This window comes from Nicotiana tabacum, chromosome 22, assembly GCF_000715075.1.
Source record: "Nicotiana tabacum cultivar K326 chromosome 22, ASM71507v2, whole genome shotgun sequence".
NCBI lineage: Eukaryota > Viridiplantae > Streptophyta > Magnoliopsida > Solanales > Solanaceae > Nicotiana > Nicotiana tabacum.
This window is the reverse complement of record NC_134101.1, coordinates 121,902,036-121,914,992: the sequence shown is the minus strand read 5'-3', so window position 1 is coordinate 121,914,992 and position 12,957 is coordinate 121,902,036. Positions and strand designations below refer to the sequence as shown.

At 41.2% G+C, this 12,957-nt stretch overlaps 1 pseudogene; it reads right to left on the bottom strand.

Annotated features, from left to right (window-relative positions):
• Positions 1 to 10,317, bottom strand: part of LOC107769171 (cytokinin dehydrogenase 3-like) — a 42,635-nt pseudogene extending 32,318 nt beyond the window's left edge.
• Positions 10,318 to 12,957: the final 2,640 nt, after the last annotated feature.

The following is a 12,957-nucleotide window of genomic DNA, read 5'->3' as shown; positions in this document are numbered from 1 at the left end:
CTGAAATTCTTATGATGGGGACTATCATCAGTCACTCAGTCCCTAATTTATATTTAATTTACCTTGTTTACCAGTCCATACTAATTTCTGTTACTCTCGGGATTAACTCTCCCCTCTTGTAGTCGCGTTGGAGTCACGAACTTATTTCTCAAAATGAGGATATAACCTTATGGCCTATACTCTTTCGTTGTCTTAAGACCCATCACCTTTCCTCTCTTTCTTCATTTGACTATAGGTTCTGTAACATTGTCATCATTTTTTTTGACCTACCATTATTATCTGTGTATCATATCTTACTCATAATGCTTCATTAACTCTCTTCTTATTACTCTGCTAATATTTCTGCATATCCCTTTTCTTGTGAAAACTTCAATATGACATTCTTTCGGTTTTAGCTTTCCTTTGCTCCATCTAGTGGCTCTTCAACTTGCTTAACGTTCTCGCTTTACTAGTGATGCGAGCCACACTAAGGTAATATTTATCTCTTCAAGGCTTATAGTGCCTGTCTTGTAGTACTCATACCTGGCTACACTATTTTAGAGTGCACCATCTAGGTATCTCATAAAGTGATCTATTAGCATATTTGCAATATCCTTCAAAAATGTCAACTGACGCAAACAATTCATCCATCATATCTTTTTATACTACTTCTGTTAATCCCTATAGGGAATATTTGGAAGGGGTGCGACCAATTGTATATACCTCTGTTACTATTGAATATAACTCAAAAAGCTTATGTTCCTATGCCTCAATTATAAACGCTGTTAACCTTCATTAATTGGGCGCCTTATACATTTCTTCATCTTGCTTCTTTTGATTATTGAAACTTGTATTTGTCCTTTTAATCTCTCATTGTATTTCACCATAAAGGTGGATAGACATTCTTGCCTTAAGGCTCCTTATGAAGAGGCTTACACCTTTTAGTACGCACATGATCTGCTGAAAACCTCATATTTACTTATCATAAGCATGATACAAAGCCGAGTTCCTCTAATTTAACACTTTCACAGCTATATCTCTGATCGATCATCTTTCTGAACGTAGGTATCGTCTTATTATGAATAAAAATAGAAGCTCGGGACTTGGATTCTTATAAGTGAGCTCTACCACACGATCTAGAGTAAGAATAAAGAGTGACAGTCTTAAATGCCCTGTAGCCTCCTGCTTATAAGTGTGGTGCACGACACACCCATAAACAAGACTCTACTAGACACGGATTGTAGACTCCCTAGGATAGAACTGCTCTGATACCACTATTGTCACGCCCCGAACCTGGGAGCGAGACCGGCACCCAGTGCCTCACCTATCCTTGTGTACCAACTTGCGACTAAGGAACTCTGAACATGTGATTTCATACTTTGGCCATGGGCCACATTGCAAGACAACTGCGAATGCTAACTAACTCTCAATATACAATTTGGCCGACAAGGCCATCATATTTATTACAGCTGACAAACCAACCAAATATACATACAAGGCCTGAAAGCCCAACATACTGCACTACCTAACAAGATATGTCTACAAGCCTCTACTAATGGATACGCTGTGAACGGAATGGCTCTCCGACCTACTCATGACATATATACATATATATACAAGATATACATAAGGCTCTAGACTCGGAAACTCCGAAAGGCATGGAGCTTACCGATCAAGATGAACTTGGGCAACACTTATTGAAGAGGCCTACTCGTCTGTCTGTCTGACCTGCATGCATGAAATGCAACGCCCCCAGAAAAGGGACGTCAGTACGAAATAATGTACTGAGTATGTAAGGCAATATACTGAAAGCTGAAACTGAACTGATAATATAATAACTGCAAGTAGCTGGAAGTCAAAGATAATCTGAAGATAAGCTTACCTGCTGATACTGACTCAACTCTCTCAATATAGTAAGTAAAATAGTTGTCCGGCCCTATAAGGCTCGGTATATATATATATATATCTGCTCTTCTGTCTGTCTAACCTGCACGCATGAAATGCAGCACGCCCAGAAAAGGGACGTCAGTACGAAATAATGTACTGAGTATGTAAGGCAATATACTGAAAGCTGAAACTGAACTGATAATATAATAACTGCAAGTAGCTGGAAGTCAAAGATAATTTGAAGATAAGCTTACCTGCTGATACTGACTCAACTCTCTCAATATAGTAAGTAAAATAGCTGTCCGTCCCTGTAAGGCTCGGTATACATATATATATATATATATATATATCTACTCTGCCATAGTAGGCTCGCTCATAAGCGCTCGACCATACTAGGCTTTGTATCTCGACCAACTGGGCTCGCTTATAAGCGCTCGGCCACAGTAGGATCATCATATAACATACCATCTGATCAGAGGTTGCCCAATAGGGGCCTACCCATCGATTATAGCTCGATGGTAATGAAAATACTTTTAATACAATCTATATGTAACTTCTCTGTGTCACACCTCCTTTTTGCGCGCCCCCAGCCCCGAGGGGTTAGATGCGCGGGTGGAGTTTTTCCAATTTAAGTGACAATATTCGAAATGGGATTATTTATTTAATTCAGAGTCGCCACTTGGGAAAGGTTTGGCTTTTGGTGTCCCAAGTCACCGGTTTATCTTGAATCCCAAATCGAGGAAAATATTTGACTTTTCCAAATGAAGTCTGCGAACCAGAAATTCTAAGTAAGGAATTCTGTTGACCCGAGGGAAGGTGTTAGGCACCCTCGAATCTCGTGGTTCTAGCACGGCCGCTTAAATTGTTATAATGGCTAAATATCTGATTTAAATACATGTTGTGACTTATGTGCTTTTATTAAGTTTGAACCGCTTTTATCATTATCACTTATTTTTATAGAATTGCAACGTCGTGAAAATGCATTTCGAACCACGTCACAATCAATGCGCCCGTGATCGTCAACACATTTTGACTTCGTTGAGATTTGGATTTGGGTCACATCAATGTGCACCCGAATTTAAGAATATGATTTAATTAAGTCGCGCCTAAAGAGTCTAACGCGTTATTATTTTTTGAGAAGGCCATGAGATTCACTAAACGGCCTAGCCTGAATTCTAAATATTATGATTAGTTGTTGAGGGCCCCGCAATTTGCATTTTTATTTGGCGAGACTCGTCTCATTATTTTAGAAGAGTATCCTACAGTGACTATATTTCTAGTGCGTTTGTCTCTAAATCTAGAAGAAAAGGTATGTGCTAATTCAATTATATGCTTTGGCCTGATCCGGATTCTTATGATTAATTATCTATAAAGTTAATGAAACATTATACTTTAATGGAACAATGCTTTTATTTTGACAAGGAATCACATACGAGCTAATGAAATATAACACTTAATCCGAACATTTCTTGAGCTGAACTTAACCAAACTTATTTAGACTAGATTAAAGGATTTAGTTACTGGACATTGTTACTAATGGGACTTTGAGCGTGACCCTATGTATTGCCTAACGGAACCAAAAAAAGATTAAATGAAACAGAAACAGCATTGTATAAGATTGGAGTATACATACCCCGTATTAACAAACAACTATCAAACTAAAACACAAAGGGCTAAACCCAATCGAGTGCCAGTACATGCTTTCAAACTATTGAATTATAAACTAATCAAATTTTTTACAAACCCGTTAATGTACCGTAAATATCACAACAAATACTTGAACTTCTTCAAACCTTTTCATTTCATGCTTTCGAACTGTTTTAGTTACATCAATACGGGACTCGAAATGTGTACCTGGAAGGCTGAAATGCACAGAAGAAAAGGAGAATAACAGGGAAGATCAGCAGCAACAGGAATCAGAGTAACAGCAGCAGCAACAGATGAAACAATTGAGGTAGAATCTAGATCCCAGCTAGACCAAATCTCAGAATAGACCAACAAACGACCAACAGACTCAGTTGGATTTAGAAGGAATCAGTGTTGGACAACATATCAAAACCAGTGAAATCAAAACAGCAACTAAGAATGCAACTTCTAGTTTTTGTCTGTCTGTGTTATCAAACAAAGTTCTTTCCCAGCTTTTCTGTTTGTGTGTGTATATCTATCTCTCAATGTGTATTCCCCTCCCTCTTTCCAATTCTCCTATATGCTCTGTGTGTATCTATTTGTATGTATTTCAGCTCTCTCTTTCAAAAATTCCTCACAGTCTCTGTATTTTCTTTCTCCCCTCTAATTCTGTATATGTCTATCTCCTAATTCTGTATCTCTCTCCCTTTTATAAGCCTTCACATTACTCCTTTTAACAGCCTGTTTAGAATATCAACAGTACCCCTCCCATGTGCCCTTTTTTCATTTTTAGATTCCAATTAGTTATTTAAGTATTAACCCCCATCATTCCCTGGCAGATTTAACTTTTCCATTTTATTTAACTAAAAGCAAGTATGGGCAGTAGGATTGTTGACAGCATATGCTGTCAAACCATTTTAAATTTAAACAAAGACCTTTATGCAGGCCACAGGCTGTGCACAAAGCACATGAGGTGCACCAATGCACATGCTGTGCACGAGTGCACATGCCTTCCAATTCAGAATTTAAACACAAACAATCCAACAGCTATAAGTAAACAAAACTGGTTCTTAATTGATTCAGGCAAATGTTCAACAGAAGCAAATCGATTTAACTTTGTTCAGACAGTTGAAACTAATTGACGACACATGTTGACTCGACTATATTAGCATTAACATACACAAACGTAGCCAAAAATCAGACATTCAAAAGCATGGGACACATGACTCGACTTATACTGATTAAACAGAATTATACTTTGAGGAATCAGTTAGTCAGTACAAACTTGGAATACAACCAATACACATGTCTTATCAGAATAGGAGGGGTTCAAACAAAACACAGTGGTTCAGGCAAAGTGGTCAAACAGAAGGTGGTAAAATTTAAAGACACAAATTGAAACAAAACATGAACAAATCACACGGACTAAAACAAATAAAGGAAAGAAAGCAAACTCACCTTAAAACTTGCAAAGTTAAAAGTTTGAACTCGGATTTGGACAGACCTTTCTTAAGGCTGAACGGACTTTAATCGAAGTGTTTCTAAGATGAGAAACACTTCGATTAAGGTCCATTAGACCTTAATCTCTTTGGCTCGGACGGGCATGGGCCAGTGATGAAGAACTACAAAGTTCCAAAAACTCAGATCCGGGATTCATGTTTCCCTGGTTAGATTCGGACCAAACCAAGTATGGTTTGGTCACGAGGGGGGTCTGGGGAGTGTCTGGTATGAATTTAGGGCCGATCGGTGTAGATTGGGTTCCGACTCGAATCTTCAAATGAAGATTCGAGAAGGTGGGATAGGATTCGAGGTGTGTGGTTGATGGATTTGGGTTCAAGACATCAAGGGGGTTCTATGGTGTTAAGGGGAAGGTCACCGGCGTTCATGCCGCCGGTTTTCATGGTGGGGGATACTAGGGCGGCTCTAGGGTTTGGGGGTTGTGGTGAGGACGACGAAGGCTGGGGTTTGGATAGGGGGGGCAGGGTAGTGTTAGGAGTTTATATAGTTAGTGAGCAAATGGATCCTGGCCGTTGGATGAGATGAGATGAAGGGCCAGGATCCTTTGGCTAACCAGGGACGACGTCGTTTCAAGGATAAAGGTTTGGGGTCGGTCCGGGTGAGACGGGTCGGGTTTGTTGGTGGGTTACGGGGGATTGATCTTGGCCGTTGATCAATCTGAGATCAACGGCCCAGATCAGGCACGACTCAAACGACGTCGTTTGGACGTCCTGGGCATCAGGTGGCCTGGACCGGGCAGGCCTGGGTCTTGGGCTGTTTGTTTGGGCCAATTTTGTTAAAATTGGCCCAAGTCCGGAAGGGAAGGGGTCTTTTCTTTATTTTTTTTTATTATTTTTTATTTATTTATTTCCTTTTTCTTATTTATTTTAAAACAAAACTAAGCCAAAAAATCAAATTAAAATTAAATACACACTCAATACAATTATTTGCACACACACTAAAAACGGGTAAAGTCAAACCAAATAAAATCACGGACGAAGATGCCTATTCATGATTTTCTATTTAACGACCGGATTACAGTTCGAATTATGCAGGATACATATATTTTTTGAATTTTATTTTAATAAAGTAAATAAATAAAAATGGGCCGAAGTCACAAATAAATCAATAAGGTGCCGCACAGAAATCCAAAATTGTACAGCAGGGCCAATTATTATTTTTTATTTCTTTTTGGAGCGATTGTCGTGTGAAACAAAAATCACGTGCTCACAGCTGCCCCTCTTTGTTCGGAAACACGAAGGGTTTTCGTGCAAAGACAAAGTGAGCGTGTATGAGCGATTTTTGCCTATAGACCACTCCGTATGAAGCATTTTTTTGAAAGATCTGACCGAATCTTGCTTCAAAGATTTCCTACATATCCTGGGCTAAACAGGAATCAGGTCAATGTAGTTCGAGAAGTTTTGGTAGCTGGGACTACCATGGGATTGCAATGCTTGCTGCTACTGCTGTTGCTGTTGTCACTGCCGCGTCACTGACCGCCTTATTACAACCAAACGAAAATTAGAAACTGAACTAACTACTTATGTGTATGTCAACTGCTAGTTACAAGATTCCTATCTATGATTCTTTTACGACTTGATCTTGGGTCTTAGCTGATTCTGCTTGTAGACTCCGATCTGGATCTTGATGCTTGCGAGTTGCGGCGATTTGTTTAACCTCTGGGATACTGAGTGAGACGCAATTGGCAGGGTTTAGGACCTTAGTCAAATGTTGGAGTCGATCTGCTCTCCATTTACTCTGATATCTCGGGATGTCTTCTTTTGTCTTTTTTTTTCTTCTTTGATTTTGAGTCGAGACTCATCTCGTGGGTCATTTCGATCCGTGTGGCTCGAGGTTAGACCTGCGGGGAAAAACAAACAAACGAACGAAATTTTCTGCCCTAGTTTCACTAGGAAAATTTCGTTAATTATTTACCAGGAAGTTCATAAAATTGATGAAAGAGGATATGCATGCTTAGTTCAGGGTTGGAGCCCTAATACCGGCTAGCTGGGGAAAGGTTCAGTTTAGGGTTTAAAACTCTAAAGCCGAACAAAGGAAGAATCCAGTTTAGGGTTTAAAACCCTAATGCTGACTAAAGGAAAATTCAGTTTAGGGTTTAAAACCCTAATGCTGATTGCGTGGAAAAAGCTCAGTTTAGGGTTTAAAACCCTAATGCTGGCCGAAAGGAAAAAGTTCAGTTTAGGGTTTAAAACTCTAAAGCTGACTAAAAGGAAAATTCAGTTTAGGGTTTAAAACCCTAATGCTGATTGCATGGAAAGGTTCTCGGGTTATGCCGAAAAGATTTATTGAGTTATGCTGGGAGGATTCATCGGGTTATGCCAAGGAGATTCATCGGGTTATGCCGAAAAGGTTCATCGGGTTATGCCGGGGAGATTCATCGGGTTGTACCGGAAAGATTCATCGGGTTATGCCGGGAAGATTCATCGGGTTATGCCGGGATGATTCATCGGGTTATGCCGGGAAGATTCATCGGGTTATGCCGGGAAGATTCATCGGGTTATGCCGGGAAGATTCATCGGGTTATGCCGGGAAGATTCATCGGGTTATGCCGGGAAGATTCATCGGGTTATGCCGGGAAGATTCATCGGGTTATGCCGGGAATATTCATCGGGTTATGCCGGGAAGATTCATCGGGTTATGCCGGGAAGATTCATCGGGTTATGCCGGGAAGATTCATCTGGTTATGCCGGGAAGATTCATCGGGTTATGCCGGGAAGATTCATCGGGTTATGCCGGGGGTTTTGGGTAGGAAAAGTTCCTTCCGTTATGCCAGGGAGATCTATCAAAATGCATGAAAATATTATGGGAAACTTACCTTTGGTCGTTTTCTGCTGCAGGGTTGTTTCAATGCTTGCGCGCTTTATCTCCTTTAGGCTACACCTGCTTCTTGCACAGCCGCTTTGTGTCGCACCTGTCTCAGTTTTCTTAAACAAAGAAAGATTATTAGTTTGACAACGGCGGTTGGTTTGGGGGCCTTGATTGTTCCAATTGCTCTGTCTTGGCCCAATTCTTGTTGAGAAACTCTGCTATTGATTGGATTTCACATGCGAAAACCTTTGGACTACTCAGACTTGCGTTTCCAGATTTTGTGATGATTTGTCTTATAAGGCTTTGGCTTTTCCGTCCCGTTCTGCTTGAGGATTTTTGGTGGGGATTTTATTAGGGAGACTCTTTGGGGATTTTTTTTTTTTTTTTTGTAGCAAACTTGCTGGGGATGTGCTGGGGTGGACTTCTTTGGGGAATTGTACAAGGGATAGCCTGTGGGGATTTGTCGGTTTTGGAAGCAAATCGACTATCATGGCCAGTCGGGATGGGACTGACGCGCCACCGAGGTTGTACATTTTATTCGACTCTCGCCAAACGGAGCCCTGTAAAACCGGTCCTGCCACCTTTCTTTGCGATTACTACGGAATTAAGAGTTAGATCAAAAAGAACTCAAAGAAAACTATGTAAATGAGAACATATAAGCTTAAAGAGAAACGCCCCTTTCGGGGAGAAAAGAGGGACTTATCTGGAGTGTATGCCAGTTTCAAACTGACATGACATGCCTTTTGGACTGGATGCCCGACCTCCGAGAACTTGCATTTCCTCATGAATCAAAATAGATCTATTTTTTTTTCAAAAACCCGGGAATCTTGCCAGGACTTTCTGAGGTGGAATCATCTTTTTGGCCGACAAACGCCCTTTGCGGGTTTTCGCTAGTCGACCTCTCTCATTTCTCTTCTTACTGTCGCCTGCTAGTCATTGCGAGTTTTTACTAAACAAGCTCTCTCATTTCAATTTCTCTTCTCTCGTCGCCTCACGGTGCCCAAAGGTTTTCACCGACAAGACTCTCTCATCTTTATTCTCCTCATTTTGTTGTATTGGACCCAAATAATTCCATCTTCCTATTTTGAAATGCTTTGCTGATTGATCAGAAGGACTTAAAAAAGGTTTGGGGTGAAAAGAATTTGGATTGAACTACAACTTGGAACTTTTGGGTGGGATTATTGCCGAATTATTATAACTTCTTCCCCAGTTTTACTTTCGGGGGAATTCCTGGATTTATTATTGGTGTGACTGAACCCCAAGGAGAGGTTGCCTACGTATCCTTTCGGAATCAAGTCAAACGTAGTTCAGGCACACTTTGTTTTTTTTTTTCTGTTTTTTTGTTTTGTTTTTGTTTTGTTTTGTTTTTTTTTTCACTTTATTTTCAACAATATTTTCAGGTTCCAAAGAGGGTAATCAAAGAAGAGTAACCAGCTCAAATGGGTTTTGCAAAGGGTTGATAGTGTTTGGGTAGCGAGAATGAAAGCCTTCGTCATCTCAAACTGTGCAAAGATATCGCCAGAGTGATTTAGACATATCGCTGCACCTGCTTTCCAAGCAAGGCTGACGTCGTTTCTTTCGACGTCCCCAGATACAAATGCTCCATTTGGTAACGTTCTTCAATGACGTATGGACCATTCTTTCTGGGTATAATTGCCCGTGACAAACCGCAGTTATTAAGGTTATCATTCTGTACGGGTCTAAACCCATTTACTGCTCTCAAACTCTGCTTTAGTGACGGACATTTTCCAAACCATGAACCAATTTTCTTTAGTTGTTCCTACTTTTCAAATTCTTTATATCTCAAATTTTGACTCATTATTTGAAGTCTGATCGGAGTTCTCGTGATCCGGGCATGAAGTCCGCAAACATGTCATGTTATTTAAAGCTGCATTTATCAGAATTGAAGAGAACACAAAAGAAAACATAGAAGAAGAAAGTGAGTAATCAAGCATGATTTCATTTCTTGGCATTTTGGGGAAGATAAGGAAAAAGGTCGACATTCAGGAAATTAAAAACATGAAACTGAAGAAAAACATCTGAGTCACCCTCGGGGGTTACTCGTGATGCAGAGAAAGTGGCAAGATAGGTTCATTAGGACTTCCGTTTGGTCAAGAATGGTGTAGCCTTCTAGTTTTGAAGCTTGGTGCTTGGCCCCACGAACGATACTTCAACGGTGCTAGTGCCCTCTCCTGGCTGGACCATGTGCATTTCGCATAGCTTTTCCTTTGTTGCCTAACATATTTCCTCACTCTCGTCGAGCGGGGACACCTTATCATCTTCCTCTTTGTTGTATTTTGGTTCCTGTGGTATGCGTCCGACAAACACTGGCTCGTTCGGCTGAGGTTGTTTGATCGTCCCCCATACCATGGAGGCCTGCTTGAATACATCACTTATTCCTTTTTCTTGCTCCGGAGTTACCCTGTGTCCTTTTTCTGTATCAGCAATAGCAATTATGGCTTTCAGTGCCGGATCATCTTCCTCGTCTTCACAAATCATCCCAACTATCGGCCCGTTGTTGTGGGCGGGCAGCGGATTATTGGTCACATTTGGGATATCCTCGTCTCTCAACACAATCTTCCCTTGGTCTAATAGATTCTCTACAGCTTGTTTCAATGTCCAACAGTCGTTGGTGTCGTGCCCTTCTACCCCTGAATGGTATGCACATCTGACACCCCGCTGATATGATGGTGATCCCGGGTTCTGCCCGTTCGGTGGTATGGGCTGCAACAAATTCATTTGGACAAGCTTAGGGAATAGGGTGGAATAGGGTTCACCGATTGGTGTGTAGTTGGGTCTCCTGGGTAGTTCCCGAGGACGGAAATTATTTGGAGGAGGTCAAGGATTGTAGTGGTTTCGGTGAGGAGGCTGATTCCTAGGATGTGGGGCCTGCCCCCGATTGACTGGTTGTGACCGCTGGATATAAGGCTAGGTGTTCATGACCATGTAGGGTTGAGGAGCGTAGGTCGCATTTTGGTGGGGGAAATAATGTTGCGAGGTTCTTTCCGAAGAACAAAGCCCGGAATTATGATATTCTCCCATCTCTGATACCGCCATGGACGTTTCCTCTTTTTTCTTCCCTCTTGCCATTCCTCCAGACCCGCTTTGGACGGCCTGGGAGGTTGCCCTTATGGCTGCCTGACTTAAAATTCTTCCCGTTTTCAAACCGTTCTCCACCATCTCTCCAATCTTAATCGCTTCTGCGAAAGGCTTTCCCATGGCCGACATCATGTTTTGGAAATAGTCGGACTCTTGAGCCTGGAGAAAAGTAGTGACCATCTCTATCTCGTCCATGGAAGGTTTTACCCTTGACGCTTGCTCACGCCATTTGATGGCGTATTCTCTGAAACTTTCCGAGGGTTTCTTCTTTAAGTTTGACAAAGCATTTCTGTCTGGTGCGATGTCAATATTATATTGAAACTGCCCTACGAAGTCTCTGGCAAGATCATCCCATATATGCCAGCGAGATATGTCCTGGTCCATATACCATTCCGAAGCGACTCCCACCAAACTTTCTCCAAAATATGCCATTAGCAGTTCTTCTTTTCCGCCGGCTCCCCGCAATTGGTTGCAGTATTTCTTAAGATGTGCAATGGGGTCACCGTGCCCATCGTATTTCTCGAACTTTGGGGTCTTGAAACCCGTTGGCAGGTGCACATGAGGGAACATGCACAAGTCGGCGTAAGAGACGCTCTTTTGTCCGCTCAGTCCTTGCATATTCTTCAAACTTTGTTCAAGGCTTCTCATTCTTTTGGCAATCTCATTTTGTTCTGCAATCCTGGGGCTCTGATCCTGCCTGGGCGCAAGCTCGCACTGAGGCGGTAGAGGATTAGTGCTGGTAGCGAATCTAGTTGGTTCCATTGAGAACGATGGTGCTTGGAATGTAAAAGAGGATGAGTCAAAGCTTGGCTTGTACGTGGCAGGCTGTGCCGTAATCGGGCAAGGCGATGCAGTAAAGATGTTCATGCTTGCATCGGTGGCTGACATTCGGGGATGAGGGTCAGAAGGCGATCCAGCAGAGAAGGCTGAGGTGGCTGGGTACCCGAATGGGGTAGCAGGATAATTTATGGGAACATTTGAAGTCCCACTTGACCTGGAGAATAATTCAGGGAATCCGGGGATGACACTTGGCGGCTCTTTCCCACTATTCCAGTCGTCCAGCATTTCCAGCATGCGGAGCCGTAGGATTCTATTTTCCTCCGCAGTTGCGGATTCAGGCGTGAGGACGGCTGAGATCGAACTCTCCTCAGAAACAGGGATTGTTTGCAATGGAATTTCTGAAGACATTCCCACACTTCCTTTTGACCTGGTGAAGTAAGTGCGAGTACCGCTTCTGGCCCTAGGCAGCTGAACACTTCCCCTTGACCTTGTGAAGTATGGGTGCGAGGCCAGACTTTCACCAAACCAACCGTCTTTCAAAAAACCCTGGATATACTCATCGACAAGCGCACGGTTAATTTGCAGCAAATAACAGATAGTTAATCTCACGTTGGGCATGATGCACCTATACAGTTAAGTGGATTACTATATGTTTGCTACGAGAGCATGCGTCATTCCGGCATTTTTATTAGTTTTCCCCTTTCTTTTCTTTTTTATTATTTTTTTTAATTTTTTTTTTGTTTTTTTTTGTTTTTCTTTTATCATTATTTTTTTTTATTTTGCAGTAAAAGAAATGCGACCGGATCCGATGAGGATTGCCTACGTATCACGATGCCTACGTGAATCAGACCATTACGTAGTTCGAAACTAACAAATATATATAAAAATAAAGAAGCAAGTGCTCATTTAGCATAGGGCTCAAAAGATTTGATTGTTTTTTTGGATTTTTTTGAAAGAACTTCTTAAACAAAAAGAAAGAAAATTTTGTTTATTCTGATTCTTGTTTTATTTTTAAAGAAAGACTTCTAAAAGTTTATTTGCTTTTGACTGGAATTCTGGAAAATTTAAAAAAAAAAGAAAAATATGTTTGGTTGATTTTTTTGTTTTGTTTTGTTTTACCTTTTCTGCGGAAGAAAGAATGTATATGATGTTGCCTCTTGAATTTTGAAAGAGGGACTTTTAAGAAAATGATGCGGAATTATGAGTTTTATTTATTTACAAAAGCACTTCTAAAGAAAAATCCTAATATTTTGAAATTCA